This window comes from Notolepis coatsorum (genome assembly GCF_963971535.1).
Source record: "Notolepis coatsorum genome assembly, chromosome: 3".
NCBI classification, from domain to species: domain Eukaryota; kingdom Metazoa; phylum Chordata; class Actinopteri; order Aulopiformes; family Paralepididae; genus Notolepis; species Notolepis coatsorum.
Window position 1 is genome coordinate 52,054,198 of NC_140167.1, and position 20,382 is coordinate 52,074,579.

At 47.7% G+C, this 20,382-nt stretch overlaps 1 protein-coding gene across 1 annotated transcript in view; it reads right to left on the reverse strand.

Moving 5' to 3' along the window:
- The window catches only part of pacrg (PARK2 co-regulated), a gene marked incomplete at both ends in the record, with an annotated part of 495,713 nt that overhangs the window by 195,973 nt on the left and 279,358 nt on the right, over positions 1 to 20,382 (reverse strand). The gene's annotated exons all lie outside the window — the stretch shown is intronic.

Sequence of the window (20,382 nt, forward strand, 5' to 3'; positions counted from 1 at the left end):
AAGTGCTTCAGTAGGATGGTGTATTTATGGCGTTCATCCAATACATCCACCAACATGGTCTCCAGACACATGCAGAGTTCTGTATACTGGGCCCGGTTCTCTTGGGTGAAGTCGGGTACCATAGGCGTGCCAATGTATGACGCTGACTGTGGATACATCGGCGAGCGTTGGGGGAGAGGCCTCCTAGGCGAGTCTCCTCCCGCTCCTTGGTATGGGCTGGTACCGGCAGTGTACCATGGCCCGCTTGTCCAGGTGCTGTTCCTCGGTGCAGGCCGTGCGTCGTGCTCACCCGGGTATAGAGTCGGGGGTCTGTAGCGCAGCTCCGCGGGAGTATAGCCTGGGCTGTACCGGACCTCCTGGTCCGGTAGAGTACTGTGCTGTCGTCGGGCGTGGTTCTCCTCCTCTTCCTCTTCGTCTTCAGTTAGGTCATCCAGTGCTTGTAGTCTCTGGTTTAGCCTCTCCACAGGATATGCTGCTCCTTCCCGGTTGCTAGGTCTCGCTTGGACCGGTGGGGGGAGGTGGTCTGTGGGGGGTATAGACCTCGTCTGTTGGTCAAGTTCAGGGTTGTTTACTCGGCTAGGGGATGCCGCCCTGGAGGTGTGTCTAGACGAGTTCCTGGAGCCTCTGGCGGAGGGAGAGGGTGTTGTCCGTCTGATCAGCTGTTCTATTAGTTGCGCTTGCTGTCTGTCGTGCTCTGCGTCCCGTAGAGCACCAGCAGCTGCTCGCTGGCTGTCTGCTCGGTCTCGGGCCACATTCTCTTCCCTCTGAATGCGTCTTATTTCTAGACGTATATGCTCTTCTTCGCTCCGCTGCTGGATCTGCAGTCGGTCGCGTTCAGCAGCGGCGTTCAGGCTGATGAGGAAGGCCTGCTGTAGGGTCCTCTCTGCCTCGCTGGGAGAAGGCGGTTGTATAGGGGAGCCTTCCCTCGGGGTACTCCTTGCGGAGCCTTGGAGCTCTATCTCCACGGTGCTCTCCCCGTCTTCTTCCGTGCCGAGTTCTCTCTCGGTAGCGTTGTATTCCTCCCGGGACTCATCGGGGACTACTTCTTCAGTACTGGCGGGGTGTAAAGTCATGTCTGGTTCCCACTGGTCCCCACCGTGAACTTGGTCAGTTACATTAGAACCCGTAGGGGCCTCTATGGTCGGGGTAGTCTGGGCGTTGGGGTTAGACATACTTTTACTTTCTAGTTTTACCGCGTTTACTGTTAGTAGAAGACTAGGTTGTTGACTGACAGCGTAAGCCTCTAAGTACTGAGGGAGCCGTCGTTCGCGCTGTGGGCGTTGGTTAGGAGGATCGTTTCGTGGAGTGTTCATCATAGGCCATTTCAATATTAATAACACTATATTAATATTACACTAATTACCCTCCGGCTCGAAGGACCAATTGTAACTGAGGGGTACAATTCCCTGACTGTATTACTAGATATGATACTTACTACCACTACCTTTGTACTTAATATTCGGCCACCCAGTACTCGGCATAAATATATTATGATGAACACTGTCACGTAGATGAAACGGATCCAACACAAATGTACGAATTAGAAATAGGTCTTTATTTCTACACAGCGATGGTGTGTAGAGCAAGCACTTAATCAAATCAATCACATTTATGAATGGGAATTAGTATGCACTTTTATGGCAAGAGTATTCGTTGGTATATCAATAGAGAACGTCCAATCTCTGGTGGCGCAGGCGGTAAATATACAACCTGGAATATTTAAGGAATAATAGCAATGATACTTTAATGATTATAGAACTGGATACACTAGGGGGGAATTCCGGTCGCTTGTAAGACAACTGGAGAAGGGGGGGGGGGGTAGAGTCTGGCTGTATCCGTCTGGCCGAGGGTATCCTGGGAGAACCCACGGTTGTGCGGCTCGGTGCCTCAGCGATCCTCGATCCACAGATGAAAGCAGTTGGACTCTCTGTGGGCCGGCTTCCTCCGGTCCACGATGGAGAGACGTGAAGCGACCTCGTCGTGTAGAGCGTCTCCTCACCTGTCGTCCTCTCCGGGGGGGGGTTTCCAACACACGGCAGTGTTGGTCTTTATCCATAGAATAATCACTGTATACAAAGCATAATCCGTGCCTGGGAAGGCGGGCTGTCGTCGGTAGAATAATCCGGTATGCAGGTCCACTCGCTCGTCGGCTCTGGGGCTCCTCGGGTGCAGCCTCACATGGGGTCGGCCACCCTGGATAAGCAGCCAGTTCTCTGCCCGAAACGATGGGGTACTGACTACGATAGTATTCTCACCGCACGAAGCACTACATATGAATAGACTATTATTAGCTTAATAGACTACGTCCAACTCGACGATATAGTGCCAAATATGACTATTCAAATATTAATATACACGATGTCTCAATACCGATGGTAGGCCGAACTTGGCCTTACTCCCACACGTGGCGTCGCGGGGAGGCTTTACGTCTGTCACTCTATTGGAGGGTAAGAAACTGGACTAAAAAAGGAAGTCCTACTTTAGTAGCGCAGTATATATACGCACTATGAACAAATAGTACCGTTAGTGGTGCGGTAGCCAGATTCCTACGCGGAACTAGGACTTGTTCGTACATGTTGAGCGGTACGTTTGAACTGGGTCTGGGGGGTATGGCAGCCTGGCACCAAGGTCTCGACCAATAGTAGAATGGAGACTATTATGGGATGTTCAGTAGGCTAGAATGGATATTCAATGCATATTGTACAAGGAATATACAAGGGATATCAAGGAATATTAGAGAATATACAAATACAATTAAATATATATATATAATAAATATATATATTCGGTTTAATCTGGCCCTTCACAACAGTTAGATATGATACTTACTACCACTACCTCTTGTACTTTAGACTCTGGCCACCCAGTACTAGGTATGAATATGTTGAACACTCCCACCTGATAAACGGATCCAACACAAATGTACCAAATCGAAAGTTTGAGTTTTAATACATAGCAAAAGGTATGTACAACGATCACTTAATTACATTTATGATTTGAAATAGTATGCACTTTTATGGCAAATGAGTATTCGTAGGTAGATCAATATCGAATGTCGAATCTCTGATTGCGCAGGAAGCAAATATACAACCTGGAATATTTAGGGAACAATAGCGATGATACTTGAATGATTATATAGCTGGATACACTAGGGGAAGGTTCCGACTGCTTGTAGGACAGCTGGAGGGGGGGGGGGGGGGGGTTAGAGAGTCACTGGCTGGATCCCGTCTGGCCGAGGGTATCTTGGGAGAGTCCACAGTTGTGCGACACGGTGCCCAACGATCCTCGATCCACAGATGAATGCAGTTGGACCCTCTGTGGCCGGCGTCCGCCGGTCCACGACGGAGAGACGTGAGGCGACCTCACTGTGCAGAGCGCCGTCTCACCTGTCGTCCTCTCCGGGGGGGGGGGTATTTCCAACACACCGCAGTGTTGGCCTTTATCCATAGAATAATCAAAGTACTCAAAGCATAATCCAAGCCGGGGAAGGCTAGCCGTCGTCGGTAGAATAATCCAATATACAGGTCCACTCGCTCTTTGGCCTGGAGCTCCTCGGGTGCAGCTTCACGTGGGGTCAACCACCCTGGATAAGCGTCCAGCTGATGCCCGAAACGATGGGGGTGCTGATTACTATAGAACTCTTACCGCACGAGGCACTATATATGAATAGACTATTATTAGCTTAATAGAATACGTCCAACTCGACGATATAGTGCCAAATATGACTATTCAAATATTAATATACACGATGTCTCAATGCCGATACTGGGCCGAATTGGCCTTACTGCCCACACGTGGTTCGCGGGGAGGCTTTTGCGTCTGTCACTCTGTTGGAGGGTAAGGAACTGGACTAAAAGGAAGTTCTACTTTAATAGCGCAGTATATATACGCACTATGAACAAATAGTACCATTAGTGGTGCGGTAGACATATTCCTACGCGGAACTAGGACTTGTCCATACATGTTGAGCGGTACGATTGAACCTGGTCTGAGGGGTATGGCGACCTGGCACCAAGGTCTCGTCCAATGGTAGAATGGAGACTATTATGGGATGTTCAGTAGACTAGAAGGGATATTCAATGCATATTGTACAAGGAATATACAGGGGATATCAGGGGATATCAGGGGATATACAAATACAATTAAATATATATATATAAATAAATATATATATTCGGTTTAATCTGATCCTTCAGAACAGCCGCCCCCTAATTGGTCCCAACCTAATTAGTTAAGCAGAGACAGATTAACCGCACTGTCTACCACTCAAGGGTTCGCTGTAAGGGTCAGTCAACTCACAAAGTCATAGGGTCATGGTCATCATCGATTGTGTCTGGGAGTCGGGGCAGTTCTATGAGCCTCGCCACAGGACGGGTGTAAGTGCGCCCTTGGACGAGTACTTCAGCTGCTCGGACCTTGCCATCGGCTAATACTTGGCTGTACCTCCACATTCGTCGGCCGTTCGCTTCTTCAGGCCGGTACATTGTCTGGGGTAACGCGGGATCTAGCCGCCCCATCAGGAGGGTGTTGGGGGTGACTGGGTCGACATCTGCTACATCACTGGAGACGCAACCGAGGGGCTTTGAGTTCAATACTCCCTCAATCTCCGTGAGGACTGTCGTTAGGACTTCTTCCGCCACAGTCTGGGCCCCAAGTACTGCGTACAGGGCTGTCTTTATAGAACGTACTTCTCGTTCCCAAGTTCCACCGAAGTGGGGTGCATTTGGGGGGTTGAATTGGAAGTCAATCTGGGCTGGAGCGAGGTGGGTCTTAAGTTCTGGGCCCATAGCTTGGAAGCTCTCCCTCAGCTCTCTTTCTCCGCCTTTGAAGTTTGTCCCGTGATCGGACAATAATGTAGACGGTTTTCCTTTCCGTGATGTGAATCTTCGGAAGGCCATAAGGAATGAGTCTGTGCTCATGGTCGGAAGGAGCTCGATATGTATCGCGCTGGTGGTCATGCATTTGAATACAATACCCCACCGCTTCTCGGTGCCTCTTCCTTTCTTTATGTGCAGCGGGCCAAAACAGTCCATGCCTGTTGAGTGGAATGGCTTGTCGCCGAGTCGGAGGCGACATGGAGGTAGGTCAGCCATCCGTGGTATGCTGGGCTGCGCGCGCCACTTTCGGCAGTCTAGACAGGTTCGCTGGAAGCGTCGCACCGCCTCTCTTCCTTGAAGTATCCAGTAACGACGTCTGATCTCCGCGAAGACTCTCTCTGCTCCTGCGTGGTGTACATCCTCGTCGTATTTCTTTATAATCAGCTCTGTGACCTTGTGTCGGCTGTTCAATACGATCGGGTACTTAATGTCATCCGGTAAATTGGGGGCTCTCCGCAGGCGACCACCCACTCTGATGAGGGTATGTGTGTCACTCTCGGGGGCCAGATGAATCAATCTGCTGTCTGATGGGACGGGCTTTCCTCCCTGTAGACAGTCTAGTTCATCGGGGAACGAGTCTCTCTGGGCTCGTTGCAGTAGAAGCAGTTCTGCTTCCTCGTAGTCAGCTGCTGACATATCAGCGGGGGACTGAATCTCTGGGTGGTGCCGCAGGAATGTCCGTTGCTGCGCACTCTCTATGGTAATGCAATCGTCTATGTTGGGGTCTGCGGAGACAACAGTGCTCAATCCACAGAACATAGGTTTCTTATTCTCAGCCTCCTCGTCACTTGCTTCCCTCGGGGTGGGCGTGGGCCAATCTCCTTCCGGGAGCTTGAGGAATGCTGGTCCGTCACTGTAGATGTTACGACGGGTTAAGTCACCTAGGGACATTCCCCGGGTGATGACGTCAGCTGGGTTGTGTTTTGTATCAACATAGCGCCAGTTTGCTTCTCCGGTTAACTCTCCGGTTAACTCTTGAATCTCAGTGACTCTGACTCCCACGAAGACTTTGTATTTGCATGAATCCGATTTGATCCAGGCGAGTACTGTTGTGGAATCTGACCACAGGATTGTTCTATGCACCGGAATGGTGAGCTCACGTTGGATGAGCGTGGCTAGATGCGCTCCTGCGAGGGCTGCGCAGAGCTCTAGACGTGGGATAGACTGTTGCTTGCGTGGGGCTATTCTCGAGCGGGCGAGGATGAATGCTGTGTAGATCTCTCCCCCCTCTTCTTGGGCCCGCAAGTAGGCTACTGATCCGTAGGCGACCTCGGAGGCGTCACTGAAGACGTCTATATCCAGTTTACATGTCTCTGGCCTCACCGTGGGTGGGAAGTAGCTTCGGCGTATATTAACGCCTGGGAGTGAGTGGAGTTCCATCTCCCACTCTCTCCAGGTGGATGCAAGGTGTGCGGGAATGGGGTCGTCCCAGCCCTGGTCCTTGTCCCACAATGCTCGTACAATCATCTTTGCCCTGGTGGTGTACGGTAGTATACATCCTAACGGGTCATATTGTCGGGCGAGTGTTCTGTACACACTCCGTCTGGTGGTCGGTATTGCCGTCGACCTTCCCTGCTCCGTGGTCAGGGGTTTGTGTCTATAGTGGAGCGAATCTGTTTTGAAGCGCCACACTAGTCCTAGTGTCATCTCTTGGGCTTCTCCTGGGATTGTGGCCATCCAGGTCTCGCTGCTCGCTGCCTTGTCCTCGGAGGAGAGGCTGCGCAGTACGTGCGGATCGCTGCTGGCCCACTGCCTGAGATCAAAGCCGCCTTTGATCAGAGAGGCGCGGAGTTTAAGTAGGCGAGCCTCGGCTTCTTCCTAGGTCGAAACGCTTTGTAGACAGTTATCTACGTAGAAGCTGTTCTTCACACTGTGTCGGACCTCTTCGTCCGCTGCTGGGTCCTCTGCGACATGTCTCTGTAGTGCAAATGTAGCACAGCATGGGCTGCATGTAGTTCCGAAAGGGAGGACTTCCCATTGGTAGATGGCTGGGTGCTCATCTCCTGGCCTCTCTCTCCATAGGAACCGCAACAGGGGCTTGTCCTCCTCTACTAATCTCACCTGCAGGAACATCCCTTTGATATCCCCGCTGATAGCCACCTTGTCCTGGCGGAAGCGGAGTAGTACGCCTAGTAGGGAGGGGCCGAGTGTAGGACCGGGCAATAGCTCTTTATTCAGATTTTGGGATCCGATCTGGTAGCTGCAGTTAAACACGATGCGGTCTTTGCCGTTGTGATGAACCTTGTGGTGGGGCACGTACCACGATTCAGTCGTCTGGTCGGCCTCTTTAATGTCAATCTTTGTGACGTGTCCCGCTGTGATGAGCTTCTCAATCTCAGCGCGGTATACACTTTCTTGGGCGGGGTCCTTGGCTAAGCGCCGCTCTGTGTTTAGTAGGTACCGCTCTGTGGCGTCTTTCTTTGCGTGAAAGGTAGGCATCCCTTCCCGCCGCAGGAGTGGCGTGGCGTATCTCAACACGCCGCTGACTGGGACTCTCTTTGTTCCCGTCTCGAGGAGGTTAATGGCGTAGATGTCGTCTTTAGAGCGAATGTCTTTCTTTTCGTTCTTAAAGGGCATTTGTTCTAAGGTCCATAGCCTCTCTACATGCTGCAGGAGTGCGGTGTCTCCCTCTGTGACTCGGGAGTGGAGACAGCTAGTGGCTGTGGTTCGGTTGAGAGATTTGGCGAGTGGGCCTTGGAGAGTCCATCCTAGGCGGGTCTCGACTGCTGCAGGACAGCCTCTGGGTCCGGTATGAACCCGGTCTATCGGGACAATGAGGTCTGCATGGTCGGAGCCTATCAACAGTGTCGGGGTAGCACCGTCTATGAGTGGGATCGGTAGCTTGCGTAGATGTACATATTTCTCCATCAGCTTGGCTACGGGGTATGTGTACCGTGACAGTCCTATTTCTTGGCTGGTGAAAGCGTCTGTAATCCTGTACCGTCGCTCGGGCTGGCCGCTTGCTGCGATAGAGAATGAGACATTCTCGCCCTTTATCGTTTTCAAATCTCTTCTTATTGTCCGAATTGTCATTTGGTTTTCGCTCCCCCGCAGCCCTAGCTGGGCCGCAGCGGACGCGAGCAGAAGGGTCTTCTCTGACCCGTCATCAAGGACGGCGTAAGTGTCCATGACTTTATTCTGGTAGCTCAATGTCACACGGACTACCTTTAAGAGCACTCTGGCTCCGCTGCTGCTGGCGGGGTCGATGTACATGACGCTTGCTTTGCTGCTTGATGGTGCGGGTGGAGGCCGCCGTCTGTTACTGTCGTGGAGTATGTCCAGATGGGCTCCATCGCACCGACTGCACTTTTTCTTTAAGCGGCATTCGGCTGCCATGTGTGATCGCGCACAGCGAAAACAGCGTCTGTTGGACTTTATCCATTGACTCGCTTCCTCCGCATTCATCTTGGGGAATGAGTCACATTGTGACAGCCAGTGTTCTTTCTCACAGTAGGGGCACACTATCTTCCACTTCTCCTTTCTTGAGGGGGTACTGTGGCTCCTACTGCTTGGCACTGACTCCGATTGGTGCATGACAGTCACCGATCTTCTTCCATCATTTAGTCTCCTGGTTCCTTCTCTGGAGCCAGGGGTGCTCCGTCCGAATGTATCTAGCCGTAAGCTGCTGACTTCTCTCGCCAGGAAGTCGGCTAGATCGAGGAGGTTCGGTTCAAGGCCATTAGGGTCTCGGTGGTCTCTCTGCCGCCTAAAGCGCTCCTGTCGGGCGGGCGGTAGCTTCTCCAAGATCCTCTCTACATTTGAGTTGGCGTATAGTTCATGCCTACCCTTTTCCCTCTGCGCTCCCAGCATCCCTACCAGGGACTGCACTCTGATGGACAGGTCGTCCAGTGCTCGATTGTCTGTTGCTGGGGGTAGGCGGTCGATGTGCCTGATCTCCTGGATCACGTAATCCCATATACGTCCATATCTCTGGTCCAACGCTACCAGCGCTGCGGTGTATGGGGTCGTGGAAGTGGCGTAGGCGAGCGCTATGTTGTGCGCGCGGGGTACCTTTAAATGCTTCAGTAGTATCGCGTATTTATGGCGTTCATCAATGACATCCACCAACATTGTCTCCAGACACATGCGGAGCTCCGTATACTGGGCCCGGTTCTCCTGGGTGAAGTCTGGTACCATAGGTGTGCCAATGTATGACGCGGATTGTTGATACATCGGCGAGCGTTGGGGGAGAGGCCTCCTAGGCGAGTCTCCTCCTGCTCCTTGGCGTGGGCTGGTACCGGCTGTGTACCATGGCCCGCTGGTCCAGGTGCTGTTCCTCGGTGCGGGTCGTGCGTCGTGCTCACCCGTGAATAGCGTCGGGGGTCTGTAGCGCAGCTCCGCGGGGGTATAGCCTGGGCTGTACTGGACCTCCTGGTCCGGTAGAGTACTGTGCTGTCGTCGGGCGTGGTTCTCCTCCTCTTCCTCTTCGTCTTCCGTTAGGTCATCCAGGGCTTGTAGTCTCTGATTTAGCCTCTCCGCAGTGTATGCTGCTCCTTCCCGGTGGCTGGGTCTCGCTTGGACCGGTTGGGGAAGGGGGTCTGCGGGGGGTATAGACTTCGTCTGTTGGTCAAGTTCAGGGTCGCTTACTCGGCTAGGGGATGCCGCCCTGGAGTGATGTCTAGACGAGTTCCTGGAGCCTCTGGTGGAGGGAGGGGGTGTTGTCCTTCCGATCAGCTGTTCTATTAGTTGCGCTTGTGCTCTGTCGCGCTTGGTGAGATCCGATTCTCTCTGGGCACCGGTGGCGGCGCACTGGGCGTCGGCCCGGTCTCTTGCCATATTCTCTTCCATCTGAATGCGTCTTATTTCCAGGCGTATGTGCTCTTCTTCGCTCCGTTGCTGTATCTGCAATCGATCGCGTTCACCCTGGAGTCTATCGCGTTCAGTAGAGGCTTTCAGGCTGACGAGGAATGCTTGCTGTAGTGTCCTCTCTGCCTCGCTGGGAGAAGACGGTTGTATAGGGGAGCCGTCCCTTGGGGTACTCCGTGCGGAGTCTTGGAGCTCTATCTCCACGGTGCTCTCCTCATCTTCTTCCGTGCCGAGTTCTCTCTCGGTAGTGTTGTCTTCCTCCCGGGACTCGTCGGGGACTACTTCTTCGGTATTGGCGGGGTGTAAAGTCATGTCTGGTTCCCCCTGGTCCCCACCGTGAGCTTGGTCAGTTACATTAGAACCCATAGGGGCCTCTATGGTCGGGGTAGCCTGGGCGTTAAGGTTAGACATAATTTTACTTTCTAGTTTTACCGCGTTTACTGTCTGTAGAAGACTAGGTTGTTGACTGACAGCGTAAGCCTCTAGGTACTGAGGGAGCTGTCGTTTGCGCCGCGGGCGTTGTTGGTTAGGAGGATCGTTTCGTGGAGTGTTCATCATAGGCCATTTTAATATTAATAACACTATATTAATATTACACTGATTACCATCCGGCTCGAAGGACCAATTGTAACTGAGGGGTACAATTCCCTGACTGTATGGTTAGATATGATACTTACTACCACTACCTCTTGTACTTTAGACTCTGGCCACCCAGTACTAGGTATGAATATGTTGAACACTCCCACCTGATAAACGGATCCAACACAAATGTACCAAATCGAAAGTTTGAGTTTTAATACATAGCAAAAGGTATGTACAACGATCACTTAATTACATTTATGATTTGAAATAGTATGCACTTTTATGGCAAATGAGTATTCGTAGGTAGATCAATATCGAATGTCCAATCTCTGATTGCGCAGGAAGCAAATATACAACCTGGAATATTTAGGGAACAATAGCGATGATACTTGAATGATTATATAGCTGGATACACTAGGGGAAGGTTCTGACTGCTTGTAGGACAGCTGGAGGGGGGGGGGGGGGTTAGAGAGTCACTGGCTGGATCCCGTCTGGCCGAGGGTATCTTGGGAGAGTCCACAGTTGTGCGACACGGTGCCCAACGATCCTCGATCCACAGATGAATGCAGTTGGACCCTCTGTGGCCGGCGTCCGCCGGTCCACGACGGAGAGACGTGAGGCGACCTCACTGTGCAGAGCGCCGTCTCACCTGTCGTCCTCTCCGGGGGGGGTATTTCCAACACACCGCAGTGTTGGCCTTTATCCATAGAATAATCAAAGTACTCAAAGCATAATCCAAGCCGGGGAAGGCTAGCCGTCGTCGGTAGAATAATCCAATATACAGGTCCACTCGCTCTTTGGCCTGGAGCTCCTCGGGTGCAGCTTCACGTGGGGTCAACCACCCTGGATAAGCGTCCAGCTGATGCCCGAAACGATGGGGGTGCTGATTACTATAGAACTCTTACCGCACGAGGCACTATATATGAATAGACTATTATTAGCTTAATAGAATACGTCCAACTCGACGATATAGTGCCAAATATGACTATTCAAATATTAATATACACAATGTCTCAATGCCGATACTGGGCCGAATTGGCCTTACTGCCCACACGTGGTTCGCGGGGAGGCTTTTGCGTCTGTCACTCTGTTGGAGGGTAAGGAACTGGACTAAAAGGAAGTTCTACTTTAATAGCGCAGTATATATACGCACTATGAACAAATAGTACCATTAGTGGTGCGGTAGACATATTCCTACGCGGAACTAGGACTTGTCCATACATGTTGAGCGGTACGATTGAACCTGGTCTGAGGGGTATGGCGACCTGGCACCAAGGTCTCGTCCAATGGTAGAATGGAGACTATTATGGGATGTTCAGTAGACTAGAAGGGATATTCAATGCATATTGTACAAGGAATATACAGGGGATATCAGGGGATATCAGGGGATATACAAATACAATTAAATATATATATATAAATAAATATATATATTCGGTTTAATCTGATCCTTCAGAACAAAACTGTTTCCTGGGGAAAAAATGGGAAAAGTGATTGGTTTTGAATTGGAAAAAATCTATGGGGATGACTTAGTGTCCCATAAGCAACAATGAAACAATAGTGTCAAAAGACCATACCAGTCTAATTTCCACTTCTCTGAGATTGATCATCTTTAACTAATCTTGTGTTTGTAAGGCTGCGGTTACACCTTAGTTTCGTTTTCTGATGAGTTTCGCTTTTCCAGGTCGCAACGTAGCAGTAGCCGAGTGAGACATACGTTTTGCAACCTGAGTACAGTGATGTAGTACACTGCCAAAGCAGTAGGTGGCAGTAGGTGGCGAACATGAAGGCAATTTTCAACCAATCAGAACTTGAATGTGCCAATACACTTCCTGCAAAGAAAATGTCAACAAGGCGGGCGCCGCCATCTTTAAATGCCTATTTACCCAATGCAGCACTTATTTTTCAGCAAAGTGTAATAAAAGTGCAATAAACAAAACGGATACATTCACTGTGTGTTCTGCTTCTCATTTGTTGATGAAACAAAACTAACATCAACACAAGTGACCACCAAGAGCGGATAGTTTAGTCTCAAAAAGGATCGGCAATGTTGTTAGCTACATTGTTAGCTACATGCTAACGTGACTGGAATATGCCAGTATAACAGTATAGTATTGTGGCTAGAAGCTAACGCTAGCTCACGTTAACCAGCCAGCACCAAACTGATGATATCGGGAGCTATCAGTAGCTAGATAACATTAGAGACAACGCTGTGTGTATTAAACAAAGGTGAATAGATGACTGGGCCATTTTGTTTAATGCTTGTTAACACTTTAAGTGCCGAAAACGTGTTTAGGCGTCTTTCCTAGCCATGCTAAAGTTGTCGAGGACGCCCTAACTCGTCTTTAATATCAATATTTCAAAAATCTGTGATCGGAATCTTATTTCCCCTCTGCAGCCTTCACACACAGTTCTGAGCTCCTCTCAATCCTCTAGCGGTTCAAGAGCGCCATCTGGTGGCCGATCGGCAGAAGCGCCAAACAGGAAGTCATGTGGATGAAGTGGTGATCACCCATATTACTTCCGGGCACTCTCTATAGGTCCCGGGACTCGAGCTCGACACAATACATAGCGATCCGTTGCCAATAACTCGATAAACAACATGATTTGGACGTATATACTATTATACAACCTGGAAATGGACCGGGTATTTCGACATCCCATAATGGAAAAAATGTCTACCCCACGCTGATCGCCCAACGGCCCGCGGAGACTGGGGTGAGTTTTAGCGTGTAGTATTACCGTGTTCGACACTAACTGCTATGATGAACATTTGACCCACATTAGATGAATGGTATAACGTTGCCCACGGAATTATAAACGATCCCCCGCCCATCCGGTCATCATCAGATGATACGTAGAAACTTCAAGAAGCACGTCCATTTGAAATTTTTCATCTGGCACCGATCGCTACCAAACTGTATTTGATCATCAATATAATGCATTTGGGACTATAAATCACGTTCTGGAGAAAGCTGCAGAAAGAAATGAAAACATACTTATACTTTAGATCAAATTTTAGTATGAATATGTGAATTAAAAAGTTTAACGTTCATACACCATGAACAATACATATAGGACCTTGAATGGGCCCTAATAATGGCAATCTAGCAATAGAATTTAAAAAGTTATAGCCCTGCAAAGAAGGGGAACTTCTCCATAGACAAATAGAGCTGGCAAGGGATGGTATATCATGAATTTAGCCTTAGGCAATCAAAGTGTTAAGATTGAAAGAGGAGCTTGAGCTAACAGGGTCTGATAGCTAACGCTAGCTCACGTTAGCCAGCGGCAGTGCTCATGCAATCGGTAATGCTAGCAGAATGAATGGATGTAAACTTTATTTAACATATTGCATAATGGGTACAATACAATATGGCTCAATACAAACATTGTTAAGGGAATGCAGACTGTTGTAGCTTGGACTGGGGTCCTTATAACAATAACTTGACAACACATGGTAGCTGCAGCTATTTGGGACAGCTCTGTTGTCACCGGAAGGGCACACAGATGGTATCTACTGCGCATGGGCGTTGAGCAACAACGGCTCCGCGCAGATTACACGACATGTTGTCGGCGAGTTTTGGCGCTACTCCAAAACGGAAAACACAATTTAGCGTTTTCAGTAGGGCCACAACGTATCCGGCAAAAACGGCATTTCTATGTAATAGGGACAGCAAACGTATTCAAAAACGTATAAAAATGAGCACAAAAACACTGTGTGTAACAAGGGCCTAAGTGTATTCGGTGTGTGTTTTAGCTGATCTCAGCATACATACACTGACATTGATGTTGAAAAGGGGGAAATACTCCACGAGGCTTGAAGGTTTTGATTGATTGATTGAAAACTTTATTAACAGATTGCAGAATGGGTACAATACAGTACAGCTCAATACACACAATTGTTAAGGGGATGCAGACCAGAGAAAGACTTTCGTCTTGTTTACATCAGGGTCCCCCATTTTCAATTCATCAGGACATATATGACATACATGACATACAGATAGTCAGTACTGCTACATCTATACATTTATGACATACCAGATTTGCAAATACAGTACTGTTTGTGATACAGAAGGAGTCAGGAAAAGGGAGTATATACATTTGACGTAGAAACTGTACATTGGAGGAGGTTGGGGTGGGGGGGGTTGGGTACACTGGGATATTGACAACCATACTGGGTAATCTACATTGGAGGTGGTTGGGGGGGGGGGGGCACACTGTATAAACAAGCAAAACTGTACATTGAGGGGGGGGGGGGGGAGACACTGTACAAACAAACAAAATTGTACATTGGACTATTGACAAAACCATACTAGGTAAATGACTGTACATTGGAGGGGGTTGGGTTAGGATATTTACAGGGGCCAGTGTTGAATTGCAGTCTCCCGTAGGTGTCCCTTGAGAGAGGTTTTGAAAGTGGGTAGTGATCCACATTCCTTTACAGCTTTGGGTAGGGCGTTCCACATTGATGTGGCATAATTGCGAAACGTGTTTAGTCCCTTATTTGAGCCGAATCTGGGTTTAACATGATTTGTGGAGCTCCCTCTGGTGTTGTGATCGTGGTATTCACTGACCTTTGGGAAGTATTTTGACATGTACATGGGTACCTTGGTCGTGTAGTGTATCTTGTAGACCAGGCCCATTGCAAGTTGCTGTACTCTGTCGTCTACTCTAAGCCATCCTAGGTTGTCAAAGTGGGCAGGGGTGAGGTGGGTTCTAGGAGTAAGGTCAAGCAGTAGTCTGACCAGTTTGTTTTGAGATGTTTGTAATTTTGTTTTTAGCGCCTTTGAGGTGCTTTGGTACCATGAGGTGCAAGCATAGTCGTAGTACCCCTGAATGAGTGCTCCTGCCAGAGTCTTCAGGGTATTCTTGTTTACCAGAGAGGAGATCCGGTACAAGAATCAAGTTCGTTGGTTGACTTTTTTTATTACATTGGATGCCATTTTGTCACAGGAGAGATTAGCCTCTAGGATGGAACCCAGGTAGGTAATTTCATCTTTCCTTGTGACAATATTGTCACCCACTGTAACTGAGAAGCCGTCGGTCTTGCTGAGTTTGTTATTTGAACCGAAGAGAATGGACTCTGTTTTGCCCATGTGTAATGATAGTTTGTTATCAGCGAGCCATATGCAGATTCTGCCTAGTTCCGAGCTGAGGGTTTTTTCAACCTGTAACTTGTTCTTGTCAGAGACCAGCAGGGCTGAGTCGTCCGCAAACAGGAACAAGTTGCAGTCACAAGCTGACGACATGTCATTTGCATGAATTAGGAACAGTAGCGGTCCTAGTATGCTTCCTTGTGGAACACCACAGCTCACTGTGAGGGGGGGGGATAGGGTTGTTTGAAAGTTGCTAGTTATGTAACTCAGCCTTCTGAAAACCACTGACTTGTTTGACTTTTGCTACAAGCACCGACGTCAAACCTCCATATTCAGTTGGGTGCGCTTGTTACTATCTCCCGGATGCTTGTGGTTGCTGTACACATTGTAATGGCTTGCAGTAGAGCAATACAATAATGTTAGCATCATTTTCACAAGGGTAAATTACCTAAGCCTACTGAGTTTCATGGAGTATACCTTTTCAACATCAATGCCAGTGTGAAAGTTAGGCTGATATCTATGAAAACATACACTTTATAATTATGTTCATATGCACACAACATTGGTTAAAGACAGGGACAATGGTCCTTTAAGTCATTCTTTTGCCAACATTGCTCACCCACATTTCCTCAAAATGTATTTCATGGCTTTAGACAGTGCTACTGTAGATTAGTGTTGTCCTTTGTAAACAGGCTGGAGGCTATTCCTGTAGTTGCCAGCAACGTGAACTTCTCTCTGGTCCAGAGTGGTCTCACTGGGGAAAGGTCAGTAGCATGAAGGGCAGCCAGGTGAGAGGTTGGCACAGGGTTAAGCGATGCACACGGCAGAGGCAGAGAGACAGGTGGGCTGCCAGATAGCCTGGCAAGCAGGGTAGCTATCAGGCAGAGATAAACTATTCCTGGTGGGGTTCTCCGGCCAACCACTGAGCTGTGCCGCAGTGGAGAAACGCACGCTTCCAAACGGTTTAGGGGATTGATTTGACAGCTAATTTACAGAGGAGATTTGCATAGGGCCTAGCGCTAATAAGGCAGGCTTTTCTTCTTCCTTTGTCTTTCCCCACTATCTCTCTCCTTTTTTTAGACGGCAGAAAATAGCAACAGATAATGTAACCGAATTAAAGAGACAAGAGATTCAAATTGGATATTGATTAAGAGACTAAAGCCCAGTGTTTCCTCCTGTTTAAGCCTGTGTTTAAATGATTGATCCACAATGCCACTCTTCGCATCTCACTGATGGTGTGGTGAATGGTGTTTGGGTCTTGACTGAGCCCCTAAGCCCTCAAAGGGCCCACGTTGCGCCACACCACGCTAAGCGCTTTGACATTGCCACACAAAGAGCCCTGCCTATCTGATGTCAATCTGCTCAGGTCTTGGTGTCACCCAGGTGGAGGCTTAGTGGGACAGCAAGGACACAGTCTCCTCCTCAGGAGCCCTGACTGACAGCAAAAAGAGGAAAATGGAGCCACTCTGTTAGGAGGATGTTTGAGTGGGAGGAGAAAGGGAACAGGGATTCAGGGACAGGCCTTTACATGAGCTTTACAAAGACAGATTGGATTGAAAAACAGGATTGTTTCTTTCAGAGGGTCATATTGCACACACACACACACACACACACACACACACACACACACACACACACACACACACACACACACACACACACACACACACACACACACACACACACACACACACACACACACACACACACACACACACACACACACACACACACACACACACACACACACACACACACACACACACACACAAACCCATTTCTGCATAGAGATAGTGGGTTTGGAGCAGCTGTGTGGAGTCACATGGGTTAACCTGACCTCAGCGCCAATAGGCTAAACATTGCACATTAATGCACACCACTGGTTTTCAAAGCCACATTCACTCCAAGTTTGATCAATGTGGCCATAATGAGTGCCTCTGCTTGCACACAGAGAACCAGTTATGACACACAGCAGCATGCTAACATTAAGGCACGTATGGCAGACATACAGTACGACACACACTTACCTTATGGATGGCCCTCACAAACCCAGACATATACGTACTGCTGCTGTCAATCTGCTCACAAGTTAACCAGGGCAGGAAACAATTACTTTTTCAGTCACCAGCAATAATGACTGTTGCGTCCAGACATTTACCAGTCACCTTCACTGTTTCAGTGAAATTTGTCTTGAAGATAGAGTAGAACCAGGGGCGAAAATCTGATATCAACTTTGGGGGGGACAATTACATTACATTTTCTCAAGAGCAATTCCTCTGGGGGGACACCAAAAGTAGTGCTGTAACACATAGCCTACGTTGTAATATCTTAAATGTATATTGAGGAACGAGTTATTTTGTTAGAAGAGACATTTAAGTTTAAGTCAAGCACTTTGATATATGTTATGTTTAAGTCAAGCACTTTGATATGTTATGTTGACTGTTTAAACAAATCGTGATTCAATCACCACTTTAAGTTTGAGAGTGACAACAATCCATGGCATTGTCCAATTATGTTAAAATAAATGTTAAGAATGTATTCTTAATTGCTTGCCTGGGTAAATAAAGGTTAAATAAATTAAATAAAAATATGTCCATATTTTACAAGTCTAAAAAATAGAGAACATTTCATAATGTTGCCAAAAAAAAACTCAACAAACATACCTGAGACTCCCTGTCTCTGCCAGTCTGTTCCTGCCTACTGTATCTGTCCCCAGCTCTGCTGTCAGTGTCTGTACCATTTCTTGCCTGCTCTGCCTAACGACATCATTATCAAATTATTTGAGCATTTCACCTCTTTCGTATGAACATTTTCCAACTTCTGTAGTCTAAGTCTTTGAGATATTAGGCTACTAGGGTTATTACTTTGTGTTTTGGTGTACTGAAAAAGGCTCTGATGTTGGTATTTTTTCTGCCATGTTCTACCTGACTGGCTGGCTAGACACACACACTCACACACACACAGTGTGCAGGTTATTTACAGTAGGAGATGGGCTTCTATCATATTATCTTCTATTCATCTAATGGGCTTCGATCTACCAGGTAGCTAGCTAGTCAAACACTGGTTGATGTACAGTGTACAGTTTCTACGTCAAATGTATATACTCTCTTTTCTAGACTATTTTTGTATCACAAACAGTACTGTATTTGTAAATCTGGTATGTCATAAATGTATAGATGTAGCAGTACTGTCTATCTGTATGTCGTGTATGTCATATATGTTATGATGAATTGAAAATGGGGGACCCTGATGTAAACAAGACGAAAGTCTTTCTCTGGTCTGCATCCCATTAACAATTGTGTGTATTGAGCTGTACTGTATTGTACCCATTCTGCAATCTGTTAATAAAGTTTTCAATCAATCAATCAAGCAGCTAGCAACGTCAGCTAACCGCTAGCTAAGATAAAGAGTGACCTGTAATTCAATTCAGCGAAAATTAAGAGAAGGTGGTGATTATAAATGTGTTTTATTGTATTGAGTGGTAGAAGTAAAGACATGTCTAACATATAATTAGTTTGAGCAACTTACTAGAAAGGTCTGCGACAAATGACAGACTGGTAGCGGTGATATCACAAATCATGTCAAACCCAGATTCGGCTCAAACAAGGGACTAAACACGTTTCGCAATTATGCCACATCAATGTGGAACGCCCTACCCAAAGCTGTAAAGGAATGTGAATCACTACCCACTTTCAAAACCACTCTCAAAGAACACCTACAGGAGACTGCATTTCGAAACTGGCCCCTGTAAATGTCCTAACCCAACCCCCTCCAATGTACAGTAATTTACCTAGTATGGTTTTGTCAATATTCCAATGTACAGTTTTGCTTGTTTGTACAGTGTTCCCCCCCCCAACCCCTCCAATGTACAGTAAATTACCCAGTATGGTTGTCAATATTCCAATGTACAGTTTTGCTTGTACAGTTGTACAGTGTTTCCCCCCCAACCCCTCCTACCCCCCCCCCCCCCCCCCCCCCCCCCACACACCCAACCCCACCCAACCTCCTCCAATGTACAGTTTTTATGTCAAATGTATATACTCCCTTTTCTGGACTCTTTTTGCATCACAAACAGTACTGTATTTGCAAATCTGGTATGTAATAAATGTATAGATGTAGCAGTACTGTCTATCTGTATGTCATGTATGTCATATATGTCCTGATGAATTGAAAATGGGGGACCCTGATGTAAACAAGACGAAAGTCTTTCTCTGGTCTGCATCCCCTTAACAATTGTGTGTATTGAGCTGTACTGTATTGTACCCATTCTGCAATCTGTTAATAAAGTTTTCAATCAATCAATCAATATACACAGCACTCAGCCTACCTGCATCTCATGCACCACACTAAATGCGTGCTGTGGGTGGGACTCGGGAGGCAGTTGATCAAACCATTGTGAATGAAATGCGGGGGTGGTCGCAATCTTTGGAAACTTAAGAACTCGCTATTAAGTGTCTATAATCAGCACAAGTTATTTCATTGCGTATTATTTATTCTATTGAATTACATAGTTATGTTTACAGTGATATATTGGGGGGGACATATGATACATTTCTCAGGATGGGGGGGACATGTCTCCCCTGTCCCCCGTGGGATTTCCGCGCCTGAGTAGAACCTCCAAACAGTTGTTGGTTACCCTCCAAAGCTGGTAAAGCAGAGACACTTCCAATATACAGATTGAAAAATAAATCCCAATATTATACTGTATGTCTAATGGCTGGTGTTAATGTCCTTCCCTGAAGATAGCTTGTACTTACTATACATGGTCTTGTAGGTGCCTAGTGGCTGGTGTTAATGTCTTGAAGGTACCCTACCTGAAGGTAGCTGGTATTCTTTAAGGTGTCTAGTGGCTTGTGTTAATGTCCTACCCTGAAGGTAGCTGGTATTCTTGTAGGTGTCTAGTGGCTGGTGTTAATGTCTTACCCTGCAGGTAGCTGGTATTCTTGTAGGTGTCTAGTGGCTGGTATTAATGTCTTACCCTGAAGGTAGCTGGTACTCTTTAAGGTGCCTAGTGGCTGGTG